An 8,251-nucleotide genomic window follows, 5' to 3' on the forward strand; every position below is an offset into this window, starting at 1 on the left:
AACTGTACGAACTAAACATGTATATATTGCGACACTTTACGTACTTTAGGAAGCCCGGTGTAATTTTTCGAAATCGGGCCAGATGGCTATAGTAGCGTGTGATTAGGCTATATACACAACAATTTACCATGTGTACATATTTTTATGGTTACCGAATTTTTAAGAAACGACGAACTCTTTAATTCACCCGAATTTAAGGGTGTCAAAGCAGCAGCGTAAGTAAAAATCCGTAAATTCATTATTAGTTACTCTCTCCTTAATATACTAATCTGTCTGTATTGGTTTAAATTAGATAAATAATATATAGAATTTCACTTATTCAACTTAACCTAACCTATACACATGGCTGCTTTAAAAGTAAAATTAACTCTTAAATTTGTATTTTGGGCATCACGAGAACAATATGGTAATATCGGATATGTGGAATTGAAACGCGAGGGTTCTTTGTGCACTGTGCAAGATAGAATTTTCCCAGAACACAAAGTATGAACGAAGGTATATTCTATCTACCTCATCATTAGCTTTTTGTTTGGAGCACTTATTGAGGTATTCTTGCATCCTGGCACAAAACACCACTTATTTTGTGATTCATACATGTCACTATTTTCCATTATGCAAGATAATAATAATAATAACCAATAAAATAATGATAATCACAATTACTTAAATAATAAAATAAAGCTTCGAAAACAGCAAAATAAACACGAGACACTTTGTTGATATGACCTGCTACGTCACAATTGGGATAGGCAACCGACGATACGGATTCGGCGTTTTTGGCAGAAAATATCTGATTTGAATTTAAATTCGCTTTAAAATTATTATAGAGAATTTTTTGCAAAAACATTATATCAGTGTAATGTTTGCAAGAACTACTTTCTATATATCAACATTTAAAAAAAGTGAAAACACCCTATTGCTAAACGAGTAAATTGAAATTTATTCGTTTAGCAATAGGGTGTAGCACTCTAAATAGTATGGGCAGAAACATCAGTTTGGGCAGAAACATCAGGTCGACAGTTTATTATTTTAAGACAATAAATAATTATCTAGATTTTTTAATTATACATTTGCGTGTTGAAACAATCAGCTATTTATTAGCAACAAATGAGAGAATAATAATTAATACAATTTTGTATTTATAATTGGATTCATTAATTGATTTAACCCATATAACATTTTTTTGTCTTATAGCTGGCGCTATTGCCATTAACTTCTTTCCTCATGCGAGTCAATTACGAATATTTTAGCCCCTAAATGAAATCGCCTACCCAGATTACTTCTCAGCGCTGTGCCTTGATTAAATCTTAGCAAAAACTCGTTAGTCGCCTCCATGGGATTCATTCCAAATATTTTAATTTACTGCGGAATATTCGTGTGTTTGAATAGCTAACGCAATTAGAACAATGGTTAAAAACATACTACGATTAATGTTTATTCGGTTGTGCGACCGTATTTTGGTGATACATTTTAAGTATTTTATTGCAAAGTTGAAATGTTGTTTTCAAATGCGTTCTTGAATATGAATTGGTTGTTTAAGAGTAAATTTAAACTCAGTTTGAACAGTTATAATTGTTTAAAATTCAGAATTTATTTTAATGCTTCTATTTCCCGTTCCTAAATGTTCGTAGTATTTAATATCTCTTAGATTGTGCCATTTTAAATCCATGGGTTGACAATATACAATAATATGTTCAGCAATATACAAATAAGTATTTTTACTATCTACAGAAAAAAAAAATTGAGTCATAATTTCGCATATTTACAACTATTGATAAACGGATGTCGGTGCCTGATGAGATTCATCTATGAACTCTAGTTTGCTGCAATTAAACATTTCCAATGTACTAGAATTTTCTATGATTCCTCCGCAAAATTATTCAGTTATTTTATTATGCTGGCAAGGCTTTTCCACTCTTTCATAGTGAAATGTTCCCTTGAAAATAAAGTGCCAGTTTCAACACTTAGAAGGGTTTGCTGCAGACACGCGACATGATATTCATCTCAACTGTATTTTAACTAACACCAAATAGGTGCCAATTTTCCACTTGCCAATTTCCGTTCCTTCCACCTAAATGTAAAACTGTAATTTTTAAGCATTAAACCAGGGCACAGACCGCAGGTTTGCGATAATCGGAAGTGACTTAATGTGAAAACTCATGAAAAATGCCGAGCGCAGTTTAATATACAAGTTCCGCGTTTTTCTTCCCATTATTTTTAGGGTGGCTTTTCCTGCCATATGTGAATTTACAATGCGATTGTAACATTTGAAATGGTAATTTCAACCAGTGTCGCCCTTTGCAGCTGACTGAAATTGAAGGCATATGTTTGGATAAATTTATAAACAATTTCAAATATATACGATGTTGATTATGCTTTTTTATTGCATGGATTGTTTGATGCAGCTTTGCGTCAGCTTCGATCAAGATTATTAAATTATTTAAGTAAAGATATTTAGACCGGTCTAACTGCGAATATTTTAGAAAGTACGATTATAATCTGTTTTTTTACTTATTTATTTGTGAAATATTGAATGCTGAACATTTACTGTATATTAATGAAACATTTCGTCATAAATTTATACAGCCGCCAGAACTTTATAGATAGGTTTTTGAGCAGTTAAACAACTTGAGAAACTGCAAAATTTTTACAATATATTACAATTTTCTTTGCTTCACAATGCTGATATGTAAATTTCCAATCATCAATTTTTCCATACTGTGTTTTTTTGCAGCATCGGCCAATGAAAATATAATTAATTGGCAATTACAGATCTCTTCGATTATGTTTATGATAGTGATTATTATGTTGATTTTTTATGAATATTTCTTTGCAAATGATACTGATGAACAGTTTAAATATGTAACGTTATGGTCCTGTAGTTTGACGGGACGAGTAATTTTTAATTCCCTTTCTAAATATAGGAAGTTATTGTAATGCTTAATCACCATTTTTTCTTAATTGGTTCCAATTTTCTCGAATATTATATGTCCTGGTTCCCGCATTTGTAACATTTTTGATTAATGCTTGTTGTCCATAAATAAAGAAATTTCAATTTGAAATATCTTATTTAAAAAAATAACCTTTATTAATAAAGAGATTTTTTTTTGTTTTAGAAAATATGCAGTGAAACATGCTGGCAATTGAAGAATGGTCAATTCGACTTTATTATTGCTATTTAAACGGGTTTATTGACAGTTTCTTTAGAAACTCATTTGGCCAGGCAAAATATTTGACATTATTTCGGATATTATACATTATTTAATCAAAGTTCAAGTTGATAACGGTTACATTTAATGATGGCTGGGATTTTCTTCTATCCTATTCATGTACTTATTTTAAATTTTTTGTGCATCCTCCATCCCTCGATTGAATCAAACGAATGCATGAAATCTAAAAGCAAACCGTTCTGCAATAATTTTTATTTTGAACTTTTCAACTTAGGCCAATACAAATAAACTAAATAAATCCGATTTATAGTCATAGAATGGTAGCACTTTTATAGTAATTTTCTGAATTTCTGAAACTGTGCTTTTTCTGCAGTTCTAAGCGGGATTCGCATTGATTAAAAAAATCCATGTATACGCCTTGACTCACGACAATTACAAATTTGTAGAATAGAACATACATATTTGTTAATGTATATCTTCGCACAATTGTGCAAAACTTCTATTTACATATATTTTAAACCGACGGAATAAACTGAAAGGCTTGGAAATAATCACTCCAAAAATCTATGTTGACTGAAACCGTACACCTGACTATACTTTATTTAATGATGTGTTTTTCCTTTTTATAAACTTGGAAATCTGGCCTTGTTCCATAAATCTCAGAGTTATATGGACCTTGTTTGAATATGAGATATCTTGTAAGTCACAAACTCATTGATTCAGAATAATGTTGATCTAGTTATTTTAGTTGTTTATGGTTAGGGAACTATTTAGTTTATGATTAGAAATAAGAATCGTATTCATTTTAGATATTTTAAGATTATAATAACTGTTACTTCTTATGTTAATTTTCATTAAGTATGGATTAGTTTTACAGCAAAATTTTGTATTGGCGGTAGTTTTTATAGGTGAAATACATCTGGTCAATTTTTTTTTTTAATTTTTACTCAAAATCATTTTTAGTTTATATTCAATTGTTCAGAAATATTTTTTAATGCTACAAGATAAAAAATATTTTTTTTCTTCACTTCAAGTGTTGTCAGACATTGTTGTACTTGGACAGTCCAGCTTCGAATGATCAGCACCCGTTTTTTCCGTTCTATTTTTTTCTGTTTTTTTTATCTTAAAGGAATACAAAGTTTATACTACATAGTTATTATATATTTTCTTTCCTGGGTTTCAGTCCAAATGTGAAATAGAAATTTTCATATCATTTATTTCATTTAAACGCTTTTTGTGCTTCGACTAGAAAAAAGCGCCATCAATTTACTATTAAAATCAAAATTACAATTAAAATAAGTTGTACAAAAACTATAATTTGCAAAGCGTTAAAACATTCATTAGTTCTTAAGAAAAAAAAAATATTTGGGAGAACAAAACATTTGAAAAACTTACCCCATAATTGGGAAACATTAGATTCTTTTAGGACTTGGCTGTTTTGAAACCTCATATTTGTTTGAATTATTGTCTACAGTTTACAAATACATACACACCATTCTCGCACATGTAGACAATAACTCAAACAAATACGAGATTTCAAGAAGTTTTTCAAATGTTTTGCTCTCCCAAAAAATTTTTTTTCCTTAAAAACTAATGAATGTTTTAACGCTTTGCAAATTATAGTTTTTATACAACATATTTTAATAGTTGTAATTTCCAAAATTTTTAAGTAGGGTTTCATGATTGAATTTCTTGAAAATACGTTTATTTAGAAAACCATCATATGCATTATAGCGTAATGTTTTGCTTCGAGATCTAGCGAATTCTGTTTCATGCAAACTTAGTCGCAATATTAGCACATTGTTGATAATGACGAGTTTTGGACTTTTATTGATACATTTCAATTCAATTTGTAATTATTATTAATTGTTCTGCAATTCTGTTTTTAGATCTTTTCCACCAATATTCACAAGTTTTCAGCTTTTCCTTGATCGAAGTTGCCTGCAAGAACCTTTATAATTGCAAGTACTGATTGATGGATTTTTCTGAGACAGTCGGTGACTTAATTTAAGTTTTTTTTATTTCTGAAATTGTTCGAGTTGTGACTAGTGAAACATGAGGTCCAAGTTTCTGCAATTGACGCTCTAAAAACCGGCAGTTTTTAACGCCAATTCCACGAAAAGCTTAATATTTCATTCATAGTATTCTTTTTATAGAACTAGAAATGAACGCAACTCGTTTTTTTTTATTTTCGTTGAAATATATTAACCTCGTAAATTTGAATATATTATCAAAAGTTTATTCAAAATATTATTATAGTCTTTAGCAGATCCCAATTCTAAAGCGATTATTCCAGGATTCTTGTTGATATTGAGAAAAGCTACATCTGCAGTTGGGTCTTTGATGATTACTTATAGGAAAATGGATTTCATTACTTTCTTATCCTAAAATATTTAGCAATTGCAGGATTCTTGTTGATATGAATAACCACTTAGTTGCGTTATTGATCAGTTACCAAGAAGGGGCTTTCATGACCTATTTAATTTCTTATGAGTTTTTGCTAACTGGGCCTCCTTTCGATCGTTTGGTGGTTCCTTAATAGTCTGCAGCTGATTCCTTTAATGGTGGTGTCGATTCTTTTAAACTGTGAATCCATACGACCGAAGCAGTTAAGTTGGGTTCTTAAGAGGATTTTGTATTTATTTTTTTTACTCAATGATGATTTCTAAAATTCGCAACTAATCGGAAATATCGTGGGTGTAAATTCATATATTTCCGGTATCTCTCGTTAAATAAATCCCATTTTTAAATCATTATTTAGAATTCGATCTCGAAGCAATTTTATCTCCACCCCTACCTATTTTAAGCGTCAAAAATGGCATTCACCGTCACCTCATCTTAAATCCGCATTTCCTTCGTAATATGCCATCCTCATTTTTTCCATTTTTTTCCGGCGAATGATTTACATAACTGCTCCCGTCATTCCGATTTGTATGTGTAAGACGGGCAGGCATATTATTCTCGACTTTGAAGCCGTTCTTTCCAACTTATTTGCAGGTAAAATCAGAAAAGACGTTCTTTCGTTCGAGCTTGCCAAGGTTAATAACGAATTTGATTCGATTAGTCGATGTTACGAATCTGGAATAGTCGATTTTATGGTTAATCCTATCTACGTGGTTTAAATTAGAAATACCTTAAATAACAGAAGTCAAGCTTTTAGTCTTCTTATTTTTCACGTTGATGCCATCTTAGTAACTGTTTGAAGCCAAAATTAATCCAGAACATGGAGCAAACAATAGTTAACTTAAAAAATTTTTGAGGCGAAATACCCAAAAAGAAGTTTGTAAAAAATGAATCCGCCTCAACAATATAGAACTTATCAACAATAGTTAAGTTATAAAATAACATCAGGAACATTCACAAATTTTAGTAATCGGGGTAAATGTGAATATTTCGTTTCCATTTTCTCACATTTTGCAGTTAGTGTTGTCGATGAGCACATTCAAATCTGTTGTTAGTATGAGACTTTAAATTAAAATTATTTACTTCACCTTCAAAGGAAATCAGCCCCCAATTGTACTTATATTTTTAAAGTGCTATGGCTATCTGTTAGTTTGATGAAGTTATAGACTGTGTCAACACAAAATTATAGTAAGTATAAATCATGCAAAGTTGGCTAATCAGAGAAATGGTTAAAATGCTGATCAAGTGGCAAAGAATACGATCATATCTCTGTTTCAGAAAAGCTCTAAGTTTCCATCAGTGTTTTTCCGTTATTAGTATTAAAGCGCGAAAACATTAGAATACTTTTTGTTATAACTGTGCTTCATCATGAAGACCCTCCTAATCATTTTTTTATAATCGTCTTCAACACATCCCCGTTCGTTTATGAGCAAATTTTTTAGTTTTGTTTCATTCTAAATTCGCCGGTGTATAACAGTTTAAGATTTACTTAAGCGTAGACCCGACTTTTTATAATTATTTACTAGAAAATGGTAAAAACGGACGTGCTCTATTTTGCATGGTTTTTAAGCAATATAACATTTTTTATGTTAAATTGGTTTTTGGTCTGGTGCCGAGTTCAAAGTTCATTGTATAGTTAAGATCTTACGTTAATTTTTTTTAGTATCTCATGATTTCTAATGTTGGTGGCACAACATTAATATTTGCCCCGGCTAGTTAGACGAACTGTGGTTACCCAATTACCCAGGGTAAGAGCCTCAATTGATTTCTTCCTCTACTTAATTTAATAAAATTATTTATTTTTTTATTAATACAAAAATACTTAATAGGTAATAACCTAATAATAGAAATCAATATAATAAAGTATTAAAGTGCCTTTACCTTATTCGCAGTCTTCTTAAAAAAATAGATGGTTTATGTTTATAGAGGGTGAATCAAAATTGGCCTCATTCCTCTGGAGGTGTTGTCTGGCTGTGTTTTAGGAATACAGAAAAAAATAAAACTAATGGGTTTTTCGGGTTTTTAGGCCGTCGTTCGGTAGAATTTCTTCTTGACGTTTCGCAAGAACGAGTGGCTTGCATCTTCACAAGTTCAAGCTTTACTTCAAGTTTTATAATTATATAATTTTAAGTAAAAAATGACAGATGCATCCACTCGAATAACTATTCATTTCTCCCATAAGGGAATACCTACGTGCTACTTAATTTGAGTCGCATTTTGATCACTATTAATACAAAGTGTTAAAAAAATAAAATTGGGAAAACTGTCGAAAATCAATTTTCAGTCAACCACTTCCAATCGACCATTTCTTATAATTTTAAGTTCTTCAGTATTAAAAATAAGAGCAAGTTTATATAAGGGTGTCTATTCTAAAAGCGTTTAGTTTTCGAAATATTGCAAATTTAATGTTTTCACATGGTTATTTTGCCGCAACTTTTTATAAATGCAGTCACTCTCAGTTTCCAAGACGAAAGTGGCAATTAATGAGCCAACTTCATTCATATTTGGATTTAGAGTCTCCCAAAATTCCTCAAATTGACTTTGTGCATGCGTGAATTTCAACAAACTTCTGTCTGTTCTGTGAACTGTCTGTTCTGTGAAAATTCTGTCATTTATTCTCAATCTCATTGTTTAAATTAATAAAGGTAATGTTAATTAATAATTTTGATGTAAATTTA

General features: G+C 30.6%; 1 protein-coding gene and 1 long non-coding RNA gene across 5 annotated transcripts in view; one reads left to right on the plus strand and one right to left on the minus strand.

Annotated features, from left to right (window-relative positions):
- The window catches only part of LOC109538342 (potassium channel subfamily K member 18), a 147,746-nt gene that overhangs the window by 17,193 nt on the left and 122,302 nt on the right, over window positions 1–8,251 (minus strand). The window lies entirely within an intron of this gene.
- The window catches only part of LOC125503472, a 29,953-nt gene continuing 21,709 nt past the window's right edge, over window positions 8–8,251 (plus strand). Inside the window, exon 1 of the long non-coding RNA XR_007280892.1 lies at window positions 8–215. This is a non-coding gene — a long non-coding RNA (uncharacterized LOC125503472). The remainder of the gene's footprint in view (window positions 216–8,251) is intronic.

This window comes from Dendroctonus ponderosae, unplaced genomic scaffold (genome assembly GCF_020466585.1).
Source record: "Dendroctonus ponderosae isolate FM_Combo_2020 unplaced genomic scaffold, Dpon_F_20191213v2 Dpon_F_20191213_2, whole genome shotgun sequence".
In the NCBI taxonomy this organism is placed as follows: domain Eukaryota; kingdom Metazoa; phylum Arthropoda; class Insecta; order Coleoptera; family Curculionidae; genus Dendroctonus; species Dendroctonus ponderosae.